At 34.8% G+C, this 22,985-nt stretch overlaps 1 pseudogene; it reads right to left on the bottom strand.

Annotated features, from left to right (window-relative positions):
* Positions 1-19,189: 19,189 nt before the first annotated feature.
* Positions 19,190-20,277, bottom strand: LOC127104172 (patellin-3-like; annotated as a pseudogene).
* Positions 20,278-22,985: the final 2,708 nt, after the last annotated feature.

The following is a 22,985-nucleotide window of genomic DNA, read 5'->3' as shown; positions in this document are numbered from 1 at the left end:
CCAATGCTATTGGATTGCGCCAACCCATGCTTGACTCGAACCCTTTCTGTGGCATTGAGTCTATGAACATACATTTCCTTTTCAACACTTTGTTTATCAGAAATATGGGACCTGAAGAGTTTGAATTAGTAATTAATAACCAAGTTGTTTACCTATTCACAATGCCTAGTCCGATGACTAGTGTTCATGACCGAAACAATTGGCTTTACAACCTGGATGGAATACCTTCTCCTTTTAGATCTGTTGAATCCATCCAAGACTATGAGATTTGTGACGACCAGATTCCTTATGCTGAGTCTGATCCACAGACACCAACTGGTTACCACGATGCAGCCTCTCCACCTCATCCTATCCCGTCCGCAGAATCAACAATACCTGATCTTAGACATCATCTGCCCGGAAATGATTATAATACCGCTATTCAAGCTTTGATGTCAGAACAAGCTGCCATGAGAGAGGAGTTAAATATGATGGGACATGAAATTCTGCAATACATGAGCACTATGACAAATCATTTTCTCGAGTTGGACCGCTGTGTCAATTCCTTTGCTCCTCCGGCCAGAGATCCTGCAAGTGGCTAGAAGTTTTTAGTTAATTAGTTTTAGTTTTAGGGAATCTATAGTTTCATTTAACATTGTTTTATTCTTAGTATTTGTTTTTCTATGTTTTCTTTTACCTTCAAATGTTACATTATGTTTATTTTATGAAGCTATTGCATTATTGGTTCAATTTTATTTTATTTTGATTTATGCAGTATCTACAATTATCAATAATGATATTTACTATATGCTACTTACATAGCTTATTAGAGAAAAATATATATACACTATGATGTGTAGTAGAGTAGCATGCATGGCAGTTCAAAAAAATATAACAATAGCAAAATATAATAAACATAAACAAAACAAAATAAAAACAATAAAATAATAAAAACAAATTATGAAGCACCCACGTAAGTGACCGTTGCAAGCTGACTGGTGTGACGAGCGTCACACAAGCCATCACGGTCGTCACGCAAGTGCATGTGACGCCGTAACACCTTCTGTCACGAGCGTGACAGCTCCAGAATAGGTGAACGTTGGTGACCGTTGGGGACACGACCGTTACCCCCCACCTTTTTATTTTCCCCATTCATTCACCTCTTTACTCCATCCCACTCACATTCCTCCACATTTATTTTTCTCTCACCCACTCCTCTTCCAACTTCCAAAAACTTTTCCTATAAATACCTACACTCCATTTCTCCCTAAACCACATCATTCCAACAAACCACTCTATACAAATACATTTGCATCCTTTTTCCTTCTTTCAACCCTCCTATCAATATGGCGGAAAACCAACAATTCGGAAATATCATCTTCCGATCCGAAGATGATAACTATCAACGAGAGCAATTCGATCGGTTTCAACAACGAGGTGTCATCTCTACCAGGTATCCTGATTTAAATTGTTTACAAGAATTAGGATTACTTCAAGGTGTGCAATGGATGCTCCGGCTTGCTGATTTAACCTTTCTTTGCACACACAATCAACCTACCTACCCATCACTCACCTTAGAATTTTTAAGTTCTTATTCATACACCACTCCAACCGGTGAAGACGAGTACTTAACCGGTACCACAACTTTCCGCATGTTCAACACCGAGTACTCACTATCCCAGGATCAGTTGAATACCATGCTACAATTCCCTGTAGGAGGCCAAGTCCACCCAAGAATCCCTCTGAACTCACAGTGGCACATAAACGCCTTCGACCTCTTTAGAAAAATATCCGGTGTGGAAACCAATAACTGGGATGCACTACTTGCCTCACACATACATAACCCAACCATCCGGTATTTTATCCGCATTCTGCAAAACACCATTTTTGGTCGACCCAACAACAACAAAGTCAATGCCAAGGAATTATTCTTCCTCCACTGCATTTTTGAAATGGATACAAAGGTAAACGCCGCTTCTTTCTTATTTCACCATATCCGCACCCTATGTGCTAGAGGCCGCCAACCTTTTGTGATTGGAGGATTAATAACCACCATCGCACTTGGTTTGAATCTAGGGGACCGACTTCAAAATTTACAATCTCTACCACCCCTATTTATGGATATAAGCTATTGTCGCTCCAGCCGCTTAATCAAAAATAGGGTAGGCGGAAGGTATTATCTTATGGTGAATAACCAAGAAGTCCCAAGCGCTGTTTTACCCAACATTGCCATCACAGATGTCACCAACCCCGACCAATTCATCTACGACCTTAATGCTCCCGAAGCTACCGAGCCTACACAAGCAAACCCGACCCCGGACGAGTTTGAAGAAATGGAGCAAGGTGATCAAGGTCCTGAACAACAGTCAACCCCGCTTAACCCTTCCGATAATGCGACTGGTCCATCCTCCCGACGTCGTCGAAGAAGAAGGCCAGCAACTAATGATGACATCATGGATGCTATTGATGCCATGCATGCGCAGAATAACGAAGTGATGCAACTGATACGCCAGATGCAACATCAACAGGAAGCAAGGAATGCAATAACCGACCAGCGGTTCACTGATTTGCTCAACAGGTTTGATGACTTGGAAGTACGTCAACACTCACCGGGCCCGAGAACAAGAGGACGCAGGCAAAATTGAGCATATTTATTTTATTTTCCTTTCTTTTCGCTTTTCTTTAAAACATTGGGGAGAATGTTTCACTTAAGTATGAGGGGGGGGGGGGGAACATTGTTTCCGTTATGATTATTTCTTTTCCAACATTCCTCTTTCAAGTATGTTATCTTCCCTTTCATTGTTATTTCCCTTATCTAAATATAATATATTTATTTTAAGTCGAGTCCCTAGTGTGAAAATTTTGTTTTATCTTTTCCCCTCAATTTTCTTGAGCCATAAAAAACAAAAAGAATAAAAAAATTTAACACTTAACACACTCAATAAGTATAAAGGTTGCTTATTTTATCAAACTTGAGTAAAATTAAGACGAAAATTATTACCGCCCCAACGCTCTAAAAACCTCAACATGCTAGATCAGGAAAAGTACCTATTATACCAATCCCTTGAACTTTTAGTTTTATAGTAACCCCGAGTAGTTTATACGAGAAGTCGGCACCATCTTAATAGCAAACTACATGGAGAGCCGATGAATATAAGTGAATGATTCCCAAAAAAACATAAAAAATATATATAAGGAAATGCACTAATTAAGTTAGGTGATCCTTACCCAATCATTTAATCCAAAGGTTGCGGACCCTACAAAAACATTGTATGAACGATCCACTGTGAGTTGGTTCAGCGGTTTCTGGTGCTGAACTTGGTAGGGCGGACTACGGTCCGATCCCCCGCAATTTACAATGGACTAAATAACGAAGTTATCCAACTTATGTACCAGAACTTCCAGCTAAAAAGGGAATCAAAATCGCTAACCGGTTACTCCACTATTTGTGCGAAAAGATAAAGGGCTTAATGTGATTTCGCTAGAATGAAAACGGGTGAAATAAGAGTAAAAGAACTAGGATAACTATAATAGCGTGACTCGAACTGGTTTGCATAAGGTGGGGTTATCTGAGGTTGTAACGGTAATTGTTGATGTTAAGATTAAGTGCAAGTTATTTTTAAACGAGATTTACCTGCAACCTGCTACGAATTGATGTGTGTTTGGAAATTTCATCTGGCTAGTATTTTAAACCGATTTCTACATTGAATCTTGCTTGAGGACAAACAAAAGTCTAAGTATGAGGGAGTTTGATAACATGAAATAATATCACATTTTTGGACTCGATTTAATTAAATTATATTATCATTTGATTCGATTTATTTCATATTATTCGATATTACTTGGTATTTTCCTTCTATTTATTTCAGGTAACACTATTTGAAGCATACGTGAAAAAGAAAGAAAAGGAGGTGCAAAAAGAGGATAAAAAGCAATCCACTAAAGCCCAGCCCACAACTACAAGGAGAGGCGCTGTGATGTTGTGACGATCGCCACACAAGGTGTGACGAGCGTCACGCCCCCCTGCTAAATGTTACGAGCGCCACACAAGGTGTGACGAGCGTCACACCCCCATTCCTATATTTTTGGCTTTGACGCGTAACAGAAGCACATTCACCTTTTTCTTTGCTTGACCAGTTGACGTGTGACAAAACCTACTGAAGGACTTTGGAAGAAACGGTCACTTGATGGATTGGTATAAATAGATCCAATGGTGGAACCCTGCATTCTCTCTCAATTTTCCAGTTTTCGGCACCGTGCATTATTTTTTCCTGCTTTTTAATATTCCAGCACTCTACTTTCTTAGCAATTTTTATTTCCTTTTCTTTTCTAGTTAATTTCCAAAGCATTGAATTTATTTTCTTTCACACTAGTTTCTACACCGGAAACTATTGTGTAGTTTTTACTGGATCTAACCTTACGTTAGATCATAGTATTTTATTCCTTCGCCTTTATTTTACTGTCTGATCGAAGATTGTGAAGAACAAATCCAACCGGTTTGTGGTGGAGTGTTCAAGCATCGAAGCTAGGGAACAATCAAGATTTCTATTAATATTACAGGTTCATTAATTTATTGTTTTAATTTATATATGCTCTGTACTGCTGTTTATCTATACTGTTTGTCTGACATGGCTGTATTTAAGCATAATTATTGTTTAGGCTTGTTTAGCATGTCCGGCTAAATAAACTTAGATATCGGTATGTAAAGTAAGCGGAATAAAGGAATCAAAACTAAGTTGGTTTAAATTTATTTAAAGATATAGTCACTCTTTTTATGGTCTCAATTTACAGGGTTAATACCAAAGTTTTTGTACGAGAGTAAAAGACGTAAAGAAGTTAAAATCAATAGAACGACGGTTTGAGCTTTTAACTGGACAGTGTAAATTGGACATTAACTTTAAATCAGGGCGAAAGCAATTTTTAGAGTTAATTAAATTCTAATCATTTTCAAAAAGTATTTTTAAAGGTTAAATGTGAGGACGAGAGTTAAGCATTTAAGTTTAATCATATAATCTAAGTCAACAGAGCGAGAGTTTGAGACGAGGGTGTTTAAACAGTTAGTATTTTAATAAAAAGAGTTTCTATAGATTCTATTGTTTTCAAAAAGTGATTTTAGTTTTAACTAAATAGTGAGAGCGTACGTTAAGGTAAAATCATAGTCTATTCAACAGAGCGAAAGTTTGAGAAAAGATTTTTAATCAATAGTGTCTAATGAAAGGACTTATTTTAAAACTAAGAAACCAACGAAGATTTGATTCCCTAATCACGACGAACTACATACCGATATCCGCGTTATTCGATATTTAATCTAGATCCAATTTTAGTTTTATTTTTTCCCCCTAATCATCAAAGTATCATCCGCCTTAGCTTTACGAAGTAACCCTAGAAAAACGGTATATCGATTCATTAAGTCCTTGTGGGATCGATATCTTTTATTACTACGCGATTAGACTGTACATTTGCAGTTAATACCCCAATAGACTCATAAAGTCGCGATCAAAAACTCAACCTAAAAACCACAAATCCACCATGTGAGGAGAGCTTCAACATGCTAGTAAGGGGTTAACCCTATAATAAGCATGGAAGTCTTATAGTCCATCACTAAGGATATAGATTAGTATTATATCAACCTCTAGGATAACTCAAACCTAATAGCTAATGTTTATGAAAAGCTTTAACACAAATGGTCGTTAGAACCACAAAACAATTGAGTGAGTTGTATTTACAAATGAAGAGTATTCACAAAATATGGTCAAAGTTGACTTAGGATTCAATTCAAAATAAGTGTTATGAAAAGAGTTTGGAAAATCAAAAGCATAGTGCTTAGGTTTCTAATTTTAAAGCATTCTAAAGGCATGAGGCCTAGTTGCTCTTTGACAATTTTAGCACTCTAAAGGCATGAGGCCTAATTGCTCTTCAGACTCCATTAGCATAGGTAAGATCCTAAATCTAAGTCCTTTGTCCATTTGCATTGGGTTTGTACAAACAAAACAAAACAAGCACAATAGTATATACACAATAATGTGCTCAAGTGAGCAAACGACAAATTGCATTAACATAAACATGAGCTCAAGTGAGCAAAGGGGAAATGACAAATGAATAAATGAGCAAGAAATTAAATTGCATTAAAGTAAATTGCAAGAATTAAATGCTTGAATTAAAAGTTAGTCATTAGTAGTTAGTGTTAGTGTGCCATAAGGAAATTTAGCGCTATGTTAAGCAATCATAAGTGGACTAATGTAGTAGTCATACCTATCTGAGGTCGGTCAATAAAACTATAGGCAACAAACACAAGTTAGAGACCATGACTAGTAAGCCAAACTCCTACAACTTGCCATGCCAAAAGAAAAGAAGAATGATCTTGTATTGATTTAGGTTTTTTGCTTGACCAAGAAGCAACCTATCCTTAATGCAAAGCAATTCACTTGATCTTTGATCAAGATGAATTTGATTTGAACCAAGGAAGGTTAAGCCTCTCATATGTCAAGGCTAACCACCAATCTTTAACTCATTGATCAAAAAAGAAAAAGAAAAAGAAGAAGAAGAAGAAGAATGTACATAAATGGAATTCAAATGACATAAGCAACACACATTGATTAAACATGAATGGAATCAAAGTCAATCAATGGTAAACAGAAGTGAGATGAAGATTAGAAGTCAAGAAACAAATAAAATATTTTTGGTATTTTTGAATTAAAAATAATACTTGAATTAAAATAAACAAATATAGGTCAAACTTCAAATCCATTTCAAATCAACTTGGAAAAGTCCAAATGGATCATCCTAAGTTCAACAAGGTCAAACAAGGTTTGACAAAAAATTTCATCATTTTTAGAAACCAGAAACTAATTTTAAACAATTAAAAATGAAGAAAATATAACATAATTGAACTAAAATCTCAAATCAATTAAGAAATTGATGAGAATATTTTTCATAGATTCATCATCATTCAAAGATGTTAAGAAAATATTTTTGCATTTTTTGAATATTGGAAACTATTTTAAATGAATTAAAAATAACCAGAAAAGAGAAAATTCACAAAAAATATCAAATGAACTCATAAAAAATATTAAAAATCATTTTTAGAAACTAGAATTAAAAAGGGAAATAATGCGATTGGTCCCATATTTTTTGGATTAAAAATGAAAAAGTTATGAATTTTTGAAATAAAATGAAATAAAGAAAATAAAATGAAATAATCAGAAATTGCAAAAATCCTGGCGCGTTGGATCACATTCATTAAATGATGTGGCATATCAGATGGTGGATAAGCGCGCATGCACCAAAGGCTTTGGTCAAAAGAGAAACACATGACATTTAAAAAAGTCATAACGTCCAAAGGCTCTGATTAAATCCGGGAATGAGATCAAATGGTCCAGATGCATCCACGCGTAGGGGACGGTGGTGTACACCACCGTCTTCTCCAGCGAGCAAGCCAGCTCCAGCCAGAGTTGCAGGTTTTGAAAACTTCATAAAAATACACGATCCTCATATCATTGGAAAGCTGGGGTGATGTACATCACCCCTGTGCCATTGGTTTCCACTCAAGATTACTACATGAAGAGAAATCTGAGATGGAAGTTTATGGTGTTCATACTGAACTTGATCAATTCATGAAATTAAAAGCTCAGATCAATTGCCTCTCACGTGAGGACTTCAGAGGAATCAGCAAACACAAGAAATGAGCAATATCCAAGCAATTTTGAATAAAAAAAGTTTGAACAACAACCTTTGAAGTGCAGCTTTATCAGGCACGATCTCTCTCAATTCTTTGATGTAGTGTGATCTTGAGATGACAAAGGAGCTAGGCTAAGGAATTGAAGCTCAATGATCAACCAAGGAAGTTGAAATTTGAACTGTAAAATTGAAAGTGAAAAGCAAAATTCCTTTGAGTGAAGGTTAGGGATTAAGTTCTACAGCAATTCAAGCGCCTTGAGGTTGTGATTGAATGAAGAATGACACTTCTATTTATAGCCAAGCATGCTGCATTACATGAAGAAACCGTGTGCATGTGGAATGGGAGCCTCCATGCATGGGCCTGTACAGGCGCATGGGAGGCCCAAACTTGATGGCAAATGCAAGATGAAGTGTAATTGAGGTGTTTTGGACGTGCAGATTTCATAGCATTGGCTTGTGCACAAAGTTTCAACATGTTTTCCATAAATGAACATAAATCTTCATCTCTTCGAAAATGCACTTTGCCAAATTGAAACATAGCCATGTGGGTAATGGTTGGAAAGGTCTTGACATGAGGAACAAATGTTATGTTGAACAAAAATCTAGTTGGGATTGGGAAATTTATGAATACAGGCCATGAAGTTCAAGGCACAAAACATGTATATGGAAATTTTGCCAAAATGGACCAACTTCAAGCCCTTCTGTTTCAATGATGCAAGCCTCAAATGACAAAGCCTTCAATATTAAAGTTGTAGATATTTTCAATACAACCAATTTGGACTTAAGTTTTGCATCATTTTGATTTTTGATGACAAAGTTATGGGCACTTGAAGTTGGACTTTTTCACATTTCAATGGCTTTGGTCCAAAGTGACCTATAATGTTTTGCATTATCACATGTATTTATCTTAGGATTATGAAATTTTTCCCAACATAACAATTGAAGTAGACATATTAAACTTTCCAATTCATTTGATCCCACCTCAAAATCAATCAAAATGAGTGAGTTAGGTCCTTGGGAAGTTGACCTAAAATTAGGGTTTCAGTCAAAATGACCTATAATGTTTTGAAATGAATGATGACCTTCCAAGCTTCAAATAAATTTTTTATGAACATGAAAGTTGTTCATATGGTTATTAAGAACATTTTGTCTCTTGGGGTCATCTTAATTTGACAAACACATAAAAAGTTAGGTCTTAGTGGATTTCAAAATAGTCAGATGAATTGACTGATCAACTTCTCAAGTCTAAACTTCCAATCTTGATGAATTGATGATTAAGGACACTTACATAGGCACATATATGCATGAAATGATGAATTAAAGAACTTTCCTTGATTGTATTTGATCATGGGTTGAGATTGCTTCATGAGCAAGGCACAGTCAATGCACATTTGAATTAGGGTTTCCTTGGGAAACAATCCTCAAGCCCTTTGGTTTATCTTGATCAAATTGACAAATTGAGATACTTGGGAGGCATATATGATGATTGAGAGCTTTCTGAACCATTTTCATGCTTGCTTTCACTTTCATCTGGCCATTCTTTGAGCATAGGGGCCTCCTAGGAGCCTTGGATCACATGCTTGCTTGAGCTACAAAACAAACAAAGTTAGTGACATATTTTTTTTTCTTTTGGTTAGTAAACAAAATAATAAAATAAATAATATACAATTCAAGCATGCTTGGTGTCCTCAAACCAACTCACACAAGTCCCATCATAGGGTAAAGGAGCCAAAATGCTATGATCCTTGAGGCAAATGCAATGAGCAATGTTATGATGCCGTGAGGGATCTTAGGGTCAAAATTAGGGTCTTAGAATCATGGATCAAGTTGAGTTTGGTTTGGATCAAAGAAGATTAAACTTCTATTTGTCAAGACCAACCTCAAGACTTTAACTTATTGCCCATTGAGGGAAAGAAAAGGATGAAGATGAAAGGGAGGGGGGGTAAGAAGACAACAACCAATCCCAATTGATCAAGGGATAACTCATCCTTAATAAGATTCATTCATCTCTCTAGGTGATGATCCTTAAGGATTCTCAAACCACAAGATCCAATGAATTTGATCAAAGTTAAATTAATTCAACCTTGATCAACACCAAACAGAAGAGGAATGAATATAACAAGTGAAGAAGTCAATAATATTTTTTTTGTAATTTTGGAATTAAAAGAAAATACAAATAAAAAGCAAACGAACAAAGTTGAACCTAAAATTCAATTAAAAACAACTTCAATAAGTCCAATTAAATTTTCATAGGTTCAACATAGTCAAACAATCTTTGACTAATTTTCTCACAAATTTTTAAAGCCAGAAAGCAATTAAAAATAACCAAAAATAGCATAATATGAATTAAAATCTCAAATAATCTCAAAACAAACAAGAAATTGTTAAGACTATTTTTCATTGACTTATCATGATCCATAGATGCTATGGAAATATTTTTGTATTTTTCTAAAGTCAGAAAGCATTTTAAAATGAATTAAAATCATTAAAAACCAAATAATTCATGAAAAATATCAAATGAGGTTACAAAAATAATTAAAAATCATAAGATGAAACTAGATTTTTCAAGAAAATTTTTAAAGTTGGTCTCATATTTTTCTAACCTCACATGAATTTTTTATGAATTATTTAAAATAGAATGAATTAAAAGAAAATAAAGAGAAAATGAAATAAAACGAAAAAGGCTGAGCCACCAGATCCGTTTCATTAATTGACGTGGCGTGTTACACGGCCTAGATCTGGGGGTGCATGATGTGCTCAAGTCAGCAGCACAACATAATGAATTAAAAAAAAGTAATTAGAATGGATGTACGAGATTAGATCGTGAGGGAGAGATCCAAAGGCTGTGATCAATACACGTGGTGGTGGTGGAAACCACCATCTTCTCCGATCAACCAAACAGAATCCGACCAGAATTGCAGGAAAATGATTCTCCTCAAAAATGAAAAACAAGGGCATGGAAATGAAGCTTATGTGATGTAGATCATCACTGTACCATTAGATTCCTCCCATTCTTCCTATATTGAGAGAAAGATGAAGGAGAAAATCATGGTGTCCACACGGATTGATCTTGAAATGGAAAATTAAATGCACCAAAAGCTTGCCTCAAGTATGAGGACTTTAGAGAACCACAAAAACACAAGAATACTACATTGAATTGTGAGTTTCAAATCCAAACAATTTGAGCTTGTACCTTCAAAAATGGTGAGTTTCTGGCCACGAATCCTTCAAGCTTTTTGCTCCTTTTTGATCTATAAATATAGGGAATATGATTGGCTAAGGAATCTAGCTTTGAAACTCAACTAATGTTGCTGAATTTCAAGCTCGAAAATATTGAAAAATGGTGAGTGATTCCTTTGGTGAGGGTTGTGGTTTCAATTCAGCAGCATGTGGGATCTCCAAAAGGTTATGAAATGAAGGAGAGGAATCCCTTATTTATAGGTAAATGCCTCTGATCATCACACTTTGCTCATGTGCATGAGAATTGCAATTTTGAATGCATGGGACTTTGTGGACGTGTGAGAGGCCCATGAATGGTTGAAGGGACCTGCTGAGCTCATATGGAAGGCATGTGGTCGTGCACATGGAATGGAAAAGGCTTGCATCTCAAGTTTTAACATAAAATGTAAAAAATACACATAAATGAAGAAAAATTCGAATCTCTCAAATGGTAGATCCACATGACTATTGTGAGTAATGGTTGGAAAGCTCTTGAAATAAGGAATAAAAGTCATGTTGGGAAAAAAACATTTGACATGTGAAAATTGATCAAAACTGGCTTGGAAAGTTCAAGTATAAAACATGTTCAAATCATTTTGAAAAAGTCAACCAAAAGTAAGCTTGTTCAGACCCCTCTGTACTCATAATACAAGCTTCAAAAGAAAACATCTCCAACATCCAAGTTGTAGATATTTTTAGTATAGTCAATTTAGACTCAAAGTTTTCATCATTTGGATTTTCTATGACAAAGTTATGGGCATTTGAAGTTGGGTACTTTTTCAAATTCAATGAATTAGGTCAAAGATGACCTATAATGTTTTGCAATGGCACATGTATTTCCTTTAGGATTATGAAATTTTGTCGAACATAACATTTTGAGTAGACATCTCAAAATTTCCAATTCCTTTGTTCCCACCTCAAAATAATAAATATTAAGAAAGTTATTCCCTTGGCAAGTTGACCCAAAATTAGGGTTTCAGCTAAAATGACCTATAATGTTTTGAAATGAATGATGATCTTCCAAGCTTCAAATGTATTTTTGATGAACATGAAATTTTTTCATATGGTACTTAGGAACATTTTTTATTTTGGGGTCATCTTAATTTGACAAACACATCAAAAAGTTATAGCTCTTTGAACCTCACCTTAGTCAGATGACTTGACTGGTCAACTTTTCAAAGTCAAACTTCCAATCTTGATGAATAAATGATTGAGGGGACTCAAATAGGCTTATATATGCATAAAATGATAAATGAAATAACTTCCCTTGATTAAATTTGATCAGAGATTGAGATTGTTTCATGGGCAAGGCACAATCAAAGCACAGTGAAATTAGGGTTTCCTTGGGAAACAATCTTCAAGCCCCTTGGGTTATCTTTATCAAATTGGAAAATTGAGATACTTGGGAGACATATATGATGATTAGGAAATTTGTGGACCATTGTCATGCTTTTTCTCATCTTCTTCTAGCCATTGCATTGGGCTTAGGAACCTCCTAGGAGCATTGTGGAGCACATGATCACTTGAGCTTCAAAACAAAATGAGTTAGTGACATATTTTTGTGCTTTTGGTTAGTAATCAAATAAGAAAAGCAATAACATACAATACAAGCATGCTTGGTGATCTCAAATCACTCAAACAAGTCCCAACCCTAGGGTTAAGGAGCCAAACATGCTATGATCCTTGAGGCAATGCACTTGTGAAATAACATGATGCCATGAGGGATATTAGGGTCAAAATTAGGGTTTTACAAGGTCAAATATTTTTTGGGCTTGGCTAGTTACTATAAAAGGTTTATAGAAGGCTTTTCGAGGTTGGAGTGTTCAGTGTGAAGAAAGTTTCCAAGAGCTGAAGAAATGGTTGGCTTCGGCGCCATTTTTGATCTTACCAAATGCGAGTGAATCTTTTGTCGTATATTGTGGTGCATCTAAGATGGGTTTGGGTGGTGTGCTTATGCAGAAAAGTCAAATTGTAGCATATGTTTATAGAAAACTCAAGACTCATTAGAAGAATTATCCTACCCATGATTTGGAGTTGGTAGCAGTAGTCTCTTTGCTTAAAGTTTTGAGGGATTATTTGTATAGTTCGAGGTTTGAAGTTTTTAGTGACCATAGGAGTATGAAGTATCTGTTTGATCAGAAGGATTTGAATATGAGGCAGATGGGGTTATTGCAAAAAGTTTGGTTATAAAAATATCCTTGAGTTTTGATAAGAACAAAGTGTAGAGAATAACTCTAACTATTTTGCTGAGTGTGCAGAAAATAAAATTCAGATTCTGACCTTGAACAAAAGAAGAATAACGTGTCTACAAATCAAGTCAAGTCTGATCTGTCTAGTCAACTATGAAGTATCAAGTCAATTTTTTTGAGCATCCAAAGAGACTCTGATGATGTTTATGACCACCAGCTTCTGAAAGTATCAGTACCCAATTCTCTATAGACTTTGAAATCTCACCAAGTCCTGAAGGATAACTCAGATATCTACTCAAGCTTAAATCCGTGTATAAGAAGCCTCTAACAGAATATTTCTATCAAAAGGTCAATGATTGAATCATGTGACATAAGTACAAAATAAAATCTACTTTCTATATAAAGTATTGTACCTTATACCAAAAATGTGTCTCAAGTCCCATCATCCTCACTAACTCTCTGTTGCTAGCGCTACTCTAATATTGCATTTGAAGTGACATTCATACAATATTTACCTTGAGGATACTCCAACGTTATTCTCCAACAGATCTATTTTTACTTCTATATAAAGAGGTCATTGAATATTTAAAGAATAGGAACAAAGAAATAGAAAAGAAGCACTAAACATATATCAATGCTTATTCTCACAGAAATCACGCAAATAGAGAAGTATTTCTCACACTTATACACTTAGAACATAAACTCATTGAATATTTTTGTTAAGTATAATATTTGGTTTAAACTTGTGTGTATGCTTGTTGAAGCATCTTCTAAACACAAAACCTGCTATATGAACTTTGTTTAATTTCCTTGAGAGACTAAGTGCAGTAAGAATTCTCAAGAAGTCATTGACAATTAGTCTTTGAGATTGTTTTCCTTGAGAGACTAGGGTATATCATAAATTTCTCAAGAAGTCTTAGTCACTTAGTCTTTGAGTTGTATAATCAATTTCATTATTGGATTAAGTCATTTTTAAAGCGAAATCACTCAGGCGGGTGGACTAAACGTAGCTTCGTTAACAGCAAACCAGGATAAAAATACTTGTGTTCATATATTTATCTTTATCTTTGTTGTTTGTTATATTGAGTTGCAAAAGTTTTAAATCCTGAAACCCAATTAACCCCCCCCCCCATTTCTTGTGTTTCTTGCACATGCAATTGGCATCAGAGCTCCGATTATGGTTTTGACTACTTTGTGTCAAACACTTAACTGTGTCAAATAAATATCCATTATATTTTAAACACATTATGGCACAAGAAAACAATGATAAAAATCATTATTCTTCTAAACGTCCAATCTTTGATGAAGAAAAGTTTGACTATTTGAATGATAGGATTGAAAGTTTCTTTATAGGTTGTGATGCTGACTTATGGGATATGGTGCTAGATGGTTACACACGTCATGTAGATGAAAATGAAATTAAACTTGAAAGAAGCAAAATGGACTAACAACAAAAGAAGGATCATAAGAATCATCATAGATCCAAAACTATAATGCTGAATGCCATTTCCTACTTAGAGTATGAAAAGGTAACAAATAGAGACTTTGAAAATGAATCATGAATGAAATGAGCAAGTTAAAGAAACTAAAGCCTTGGCTTTGATCCAGAAATATGAATATTTCAAAATGGAACATGACGAAATGATTAAGGAAATTTTATCAAGGTTTCAAGCTCTTGTAGATGGATTGAAAGTCCTATACAAAGGTTATACCACTTCAGATCTTGTAAAAAAAACATCAGAAGTCTGCGTAAAAAATGGAGACCAATGGTGACAGTACTGAAGGTGTCCAAAGATCTGAACAAAACTAGTATGGAGGAACTTATAAGTTCTCTTAGGAGTCATGAGATTGAACTTGAGGAGGACGAGTCTCAGAAAAAGATTAGATTTGTGGCTCTAAAATCCAAAAGTAAATTTGAGAAGTTAAAGCTATTCAAGTTGAAGAGGAGAAGTTTGAAGAAAGTTTAGAAGAAGAAGATGAGTTGTCTCTACTCTCCAGAAGGGTCAACCATCTTTGGAAGAAAAGATAAGCAAAGTTCAGAGGCCACATAAGAACATGTGGACATGTTGAGTCAACCTTTGGGCAGAAGAAGTCTGGAGCTGAAAAATAAGTCACTTGTTTTAAGTGCAAGCAGCATGGGCATTACAGAAATGAGTGTCCTAAATTCAGGCCTAAAAAGGTTCTTATGGCTAACTGGGACGAATCATAAGGTTCAGGAGATGACTCTGAAGAAGAGCATGTACACATGGCAATGATGGATAGCTCAGAAGCATCTGACTCTAGATCAGAATCAAATTTAGACTCAAATGAGGTATTCTCTAATATTACTCGTTCTGAAGTTGAGTCTTGTCTCATTGAAGTTCTTGAAAATTTCCAGAGTCTTCATAACAGACACAAGGATTTGAAAAGAATCCATGTAGCTGACTATGAAGCCCTTAGTGAGCTGAAGAAAGATAATTTTAGTCTAAAAGAAGAGTTTTATGTTCTTGAAAAAGATAACTCTGCTCTAAAGAACAATAATAAAGAACTTGAAAAGGATATTCTTTCAGAAGCTCATATGGAATCTGATGATGTCATAAAGAAATATGACATGGATTTTCATAAATTTCTTGCACGAAACATAAACATTAGTAAAATGGCTTCCATGATCTATGGAGTAGGCAAAAATGGGAAAAGAGGTCATAGTTATATGCCACCCAAACACTCTAGGGTCAAACCTAAATATAAACAAAAGGTTACAAAACCAAAAGCTCTATACTCCCATTTCACTTATGGGCATACACACGATTATGCTGCACAAAAACCTCAAGTTAAGAAAAACTCTGGGAAAACTAAAAAAAAAGGACCCAAAAAGATATGGGTACCTAAAGATAAAATAACCTACGTTGAAGATATCCTTAGCATCATAGTTGAGACACCAGTCATGGTACCAGGACTTTAGATACTTACGACACATGACGGGAAGAAGGCATATGTTCCAAAGTCTGAAACTTAAGCCTGGAGGCACTGTAGGTTCGGAGGAAATCAAAAGGGTAATATTATTGTCTATGGAACTATTGGTAATAACTCTCTCCCTTTTGTAACTAATGTTTTACTTATTAAGGGTTTAATGCATAACTTATTGTTCATAAGTAAATTAAGTGACAATGGCTATGCCATTATCTTTAATCAAAAATCCCGCAAAGCTGTTAGTCAGAAGGATGGCTTTGTACTCTTCAATGGAAAAGGAAGAACAATATTTATAATATAAGACTTTCTGATTTAGAAAATCAAAATGTTAAGTGCCTCATGTCTGTGAATAAAGAGTATGGACATGGCATAGACGGTTATGACATGTTAGTATGAGAAGGATCTCCATGCTTAGGAAGCTGAACTTAGTCAGAGGCCTTCCAAATCTGAAGTTTTCTTCAAACGCTCCTTGTGAGGCGTGTCAGAAAGACAAGTTTTCTAAAACCTCCTTCAAAAACAAAAATGTTGTTTCAACCTCTAGGCCTTTGGAGCTTTTAGACATTGACTTGTTTGGGCATGTGAAACAACCTCTGTCAATGGTAAAAAGTATGGCTTAGTCATTATTGATGACTACAACAAGTGGGCATGGTCAAGTTTCTTAAACACAAGGATGAGTCACATGTTGTGTTTTCTACCTTCTGCTCCAAAGTACAAAATGAAAAAGGCTTTAAGATTTTTAAAGTCAGAAGTGATCATGATGGAGAATTTGAAAAAAAATATTTTGAAAAACTCTTTAATGAACATGGCATTTCACATTATTTCTCTTGCCCTAGAACACCTCAGCAGAATGGAGTTGTAGAGAGGAAAAATAGAACTTTACAAGAAATGGCCAGAACCATGATTAATGAAATAAATGTTGCAAATGACTTATGAGAAGAAGCAGTTAACACATCTTGTTACATTCAGAACAAGATCTCTATAAGACCTATTCTAGGTAAGACTCCTTATGAATTGTGAAAAAATAAAAAACCAAATATTTCATATTTTTATCCTTTTGGATGTCCTTGTTTTATTTTGAACACTAAATAAAACTTAAATTTTTTTGATTCCAAAGCACAAAAGTGTATCATGTTAGGATACTCTGAATGCTCAAAAGGCTACAAAGTATATAACACTGAAACAAAAAGTTTTGAGGAATCAATCCATGTTATGTTTGATGGTAAGTTTGACTTTGACAAGTCAAAGCTAGTTGAAAAGTTTGCAGATCTGGAGATTAACTACTCAGGTTTTGAAGGAAAGGAATCTGAAGTTAAAGACTCTAAAGTCTCTCAACTCAAAGATGCTCAACCCGAGTCAGAAGTTGTTGCCTTTAAAGCACCCCTGAGGAAACAAAGGAAAATTTATTCACATCACGAGGATTTGATTTTGGGTGATAAATCATAACCCATCAGAACCAAATCTTCATTCAAATCTTTTCAAGAAAAGCTTCTAGGATTGGTGTCTCTAATAGAACCTACTTCCATTGATGAAGCACTTCTGGATACAGGCTGGATTCTGGCTATGCAAGAAAAGATAAATTCTCCAAAAATGATGTTTGGGATCTTGTGCCTCCTAAAGGAACCCATTTGATAGGAACCAAAAGGGTTTTCAGAAACAAGCTAAATGAGCAAGGAGAAGTTGTAAGGAACAAATCCAGACTGGTCGCACAAGGCTATAGTCACAAGAAGGATTTGACTATACTAAGACCTTTGCACCAGTGGCCAGGTTAGAGTCTATTCGTCTCCTAATTTCCTTTGTTATAAACCATAACATTATTCTTTAATAGATGGATGTTAAAAGTGCATTTTTGAATGGATACATTACTGAATAAGTTTATGTACATTAACCTCATGGTTTTGAAAATCATAAAAATCTCGATTTTATTTACAAACTCAAAAAATAGTTGTATGTTCTGAAACAATTTCCTAGAGCATGGTATGAAATACTAAGCAATTTTCTTTTGAAAAATGATTTTACAAGAGGGAAAGTAGATACAACTTTATTATGTAAAACATTCAAAAATGCTATCTTAGTTGTGAAAATTTATGGTGATGATATTATTTTTGGTTATGCTAATGCCACTCTTTGCAAAGAATTTTCTAAGTCTATGCAGGCAGAATTTTAGATGAGTTTGATGGGAGAACTAAAGTTCTTTCTGGGGATTAAAATCAACCAAAATTAAGAAGGAACATATATCCATTAAAGCAAACACACAAAGGAACTTATGAATAAGTTTGACCTATCAGAATGTAAACCAACTAAGACTACAATGCATCCAACATGCACTCTAGAGAAAGATGAAAGCAAACAGGTAAAAAAAGGTATATAGAGGTATGATGGGATCTCTCTCATACTTGACTGCTTCTAGACATGATATTTTATTCAGCGTATGTCTTTGTGCTAGATTCCAATAAGATCCTAGAAAATTCCACTTGACTATTGTTAAAAGGATCTTTAGATATCTGAAAGGTACTACTAATATTGGTTTGTCTTATAGAAAATCAAAATATTACAAGTTAGTAGGTTATTGTGATACTGATTATGCTGGAGATAGACTAGAAAGTAAGAGCACCAATGGAAGTTGTCAATTTCTTGGTGACAATCTCATTTCTTGGTCCAGCAAGAGGCAATCAACAATAGCATTATCAACCGCAGAAGCTGAATACATTTCAGCATCTAGTTACAACACTCAAATTCTATGGATGAAAAGTCAGCTAGAAGATTTTCATCTATATGAGAGTAACATTCCTATTCTTTGTGATAATACTTATGCTATTTGACTATCAACGAATCCTATTTTGCACTACAGAGCTAAACATATTGAAATCAAACATCATTTTATAAGAGATTATGTTTAGTAGGGTGTAATTAAATTAAAATTTATAGATACATACCATCAATAGGCTGACATCTTTAGAAAACCCCTTGCTGAAAACAAATTTGTTTTGGCAAAATACCTTTTTTGATCCCTTAACTATACCATTGGGTTCAAATTGCTCCCTTAATTTTTTTCATGTCACCTTGGTCCTTTAACTTATTAATAGATGCATATGAGTCCCTTCCGTCTATTTTCCTCAAACGTTCGTTTATTTAAGATACATGGCAGCTGAGTTGGCAATGGTACATCATCTTCCTTATTACCAATTTGCTTCTTCATTTTTCAATAAGAACATTATCAGTACCTGTTTGGCTATAAATTTAGGGTAATGATCTTGGAGCAATTGAAGGGCTTGTTTGGTAGCTTGTCTAAGCTTTCATTTGGTAGGTCCAGGAGAATTCTTAAGATCATTGACTTGAACAATGGTGGAAATGCCACCAGAGTTAAAATCCAACTTTATGATACTCTTCCCCATAAACTGAATTCTCCACTTCAGAAAATTTTGTCTTTTCTCTTCATCGGAAAAGGTTTTCTTGTAAATCTCTTCACTAGAAAATTTTGCAACAAACAGGGTGTGCTTCTTTGTCGTATCCTTCCATGTAAGTCATTTTTTGTAAATGTTCATCATTTAGGGTTTAATCGATTAATAGTTCTTCGATTTTGAACTCTTTTCTTTAATAAGTGTTCTTGATCATTGTGAAGGATTCTTTCACTTTAAAGTCTCTGGCTTGGAGAAACTTTAACAGAATCACATCGGTTATATCGTCTAAGAGAAGTGGGATCCCTCATATTGAAACCTCTTATGTGAATATGCTTACACCATTTTTGGTTCTTCTAGAATGGATGAAGAGACCGCTGCAACAGTTTCTTCAATCGTTTCAACCATTTTTATTTCGTCGTTGTCTGTGGAAAAAGTAGCCACTTCGACGAAGATGCTTCCACCACTTTTGGTTCTTCTAGAATTGATGAAGACACCACTACAACCTCTTCAATCTCTTCAACGGTTTTTACTTTGTCGTCTTCTGTGGAAGAAGTAGCCACTTCATTTTCTTCTTTATTTTTTCCTTCTTCATTAGGTTTCTTAGTTTCAGTTTCAGTTGGTGTTATTCTTGATGATGGCGACGGTGGTGCGATGTTATCATCAGCGGTTGAAACAACAACAATATATTTTGATTATGATACTTGTTTATTGTTAAGCTCTTATTTCTTGTTGTTTTCTTCAACATGTGATTGTGATTCTGCTTCTGGTGTTGGTTCGAGGTTTTGTTCGTCTAGTGGATTAGGACTAGGAGTTGAATCTGAAGAGAATTCATGTTTGTTAAGTGCTTCTTGAATAAGTTGTTTCATCTCTAGAGTCTCTCATATCCACGTCATCAGGTAACATGCCACTTGGAAGTAGTTTTTTGGCTTTGACTAACGTCCACAAGCTGAAGGACAAATATGACAAATTTTCAAAAGTTATGGACCAAGGTGACACGAAAAAAATTAAGGGACCAATCTGAACCCAAGGGTATAGTTAAAGGACCAAAAAGGGTATTTTTCCATTTTTTTAATTTTGAAAAATCTAAATATGGAACTTTGCCCAAAATAAAACAAAATACTTTCAATATATGTAGACTCTAAAGAGTAAGATAAGACTCTGAGAAATATTGGCTATGAATTAGTTAGCCCTCTAAAGTAAGAAGGGTATATGGGTCAAAAGATCCAAAGTCAGAATGCTTATGAGATTATCTATCTTCTGGACCCTGAGCTCTTAATTATTAATAGAGTAATCAAGAATTTTCAATGTTTGACATGACTAAATGGGATAATAGTTCTTGAATCAAGAGATAATCTCTTCACTTACCTCCCCTTGTCAGTTTCAACTGATTTTAAATATTATTTACTTTTTCAAAACTGATTTCTCATACGTCTTTCCAAATGTCTTATTTTTGTGTCTATTTAAATGTTTTGTAATAATATCTTATGGCAATTGTGCCCTGTTGTGTGTCTTGGTTTAAATGTTATTACTGCAGCATGCATTGGTACCTGTTGAGTCTACTTCGTTTAGGATTCTACCTACTCCATCCTAGAGCGTTTTAACTTCTTCTTTCTTTTTCTATTTAAACTCATCTTTAACTCTTTTACTTTCATCCCATCTTGCACTTGCTAAAATCAATTTTTAAAGGACCCCATCTTACTTCTTCATTTTAAAATTTCATCATGTCTTCTATTTATGGATTAGCCTGCCTTCTCGCCATTGCTTATGAAAAATTTGTTGACTTTAACAAATTTAGGAATCACTATCTTGATCTTATGAGTCATGTTCGTTCCCGAAAGTGGGATAATTACTTTAACATGCTTGAAGGACCCATCTATCAAGTTATCATGAGAGAATTCTGGACAAATGTGTCCCTCTTGCATATTAGATAAGATGTTTCGTGCATTAAGTTTAATGTTTTTGGAATTCCCTTCACTCTTACTCCTGCTCTGATTGTTAAGGCAATTGTATGCGAGGAGGTTGGGGTCCATATGGACATGTACCCAAGGATAAATCCATTCCATGATAGAATACCAAATAAGATCCCTTCCACCAAGGACAACTGTAGCGGTAAATTCATGATCATTAAGCTATGGATAAACTTAACATCAATAAAACCAGAATCGCCACCGCGCTTTTATTGTTTCCAAAGGAAAAGGGAAAAGTACGAACAAAACCCAAAGATAAGAAGTTTTCAAGTAAAAAATAATAAAATGCCAGGGATTACAGGTAAGGGGGTTGGTTACACAGAAAGAAGGTGTTATCACCCAAAGTGTACTAGGTACTCATAGGGATCCCTTTTTTTTATGTGTGTATATGTTTTTGGTATAAAAGATGTTTGAGAAAAATATAGTGTGGGGATGAGAAAAGAATTCATTGATTATATTTTTGTGTTTGACAAGATCTTCGGACTTGTGCCTACGTACCAACATAAAAATGAGGGATCAAAACCTCGTAGTTCGTGGTATCAATTTCGAAGTGAGTGAATTGCTTTTAACAAAAACTTAAATCTAAGAGAGGCACAAAGGGCCTAAATGAGTTTGAATGAGTGTTAGTTTTTTTTGTCTTTTGAAGTTTTAAGTCAATATGGTTAAATTCATTTACAAGTTTGATTTAAGAAAAGAGTTTAAAAATGCAATGACATAAGGCCAAAATTTCTAATTTGCAAAAGAGTAAGTTTAGAAATCACAAGCAAAGAAGATTTTGAAATTTAAGAGAATGGGAGGAGATGGAGAGGCTAATCCTAAGCATAAAATTAAAAGTTAAGAGTTGAAAATATCTGACCAATGGGATGCAATCCAATAGACAAGATAGTCATATAGAAACCCACTTTTCATTTGGACTTTAAATCAAGCAATATCAATAAGCAAGTAACAATATGAAGAGCAAGGCATCAAATAAAGATAACCATATCCAAGCAAGCAACTTCATAGTCTTCTTCTTAATCTTCCCATGTATCAGATGAAATACTCCTTGATTGGCTCAGAATAAGGTATTAGACACAGGTTCAAAGTAACATTTGCATCAAGACCATGTTGCAGATGAGTTCATGTGGATCCCAAGACTTGCATCAGATGGAAGCTCAAATCATAATAACTTGGTCTCAGAAATGTTGGCATTGGCCAAGTCCTTTTACATAGGGAATATTGCCTAATTCTAAGTCCAAAAGTTCAGATCAAACCCAACAGTCCACACAAACATTTTTTAGGGTTTTTTTGTTGTTTATTAAGTATTTTAAGGTCCTAAGACCATAAACACAAACAAAATATACAAACAAATATATGCAATCACAATATATGGCTCAAGTCAGCAAAGTGAAAATGGCATAAACATAAACAAGTTAAATGATATGTAAATGGAAAATGAAATGGTAAATGACTTGAATTTAAATGACATAAGGTAAATGACTTGAAATTAAAAGCAATAATAATAGAAGTTAGTCAAATGCTATTTGATTAGATGTTAGTGATGTCTTGCTTTTCAATTGATTAAGTCATTCTTTGGAGAACACCCAACCCTCTATTCACAACCATGG

This window comes from Lathyrus oleraceus, chromosome 7 (assembly GCF_024323335.1).
Source record: "Lathyrus oleraceus cultivar Zhongwan6 chromosome 7, CAAS_Psat_ZW6_1.0, whole genome shotgun sequence".
Classification (NCBI taxonomy): Eukaryota; Viridiplantae; Streptophyta; class Magnoliopsida; order Fabales; family Fabaceae; genus Lathyrus; species Lathyrus oleraceus.
This window is presented reverse-complemented; position numbering and strand designations above follow the sequence as displayed.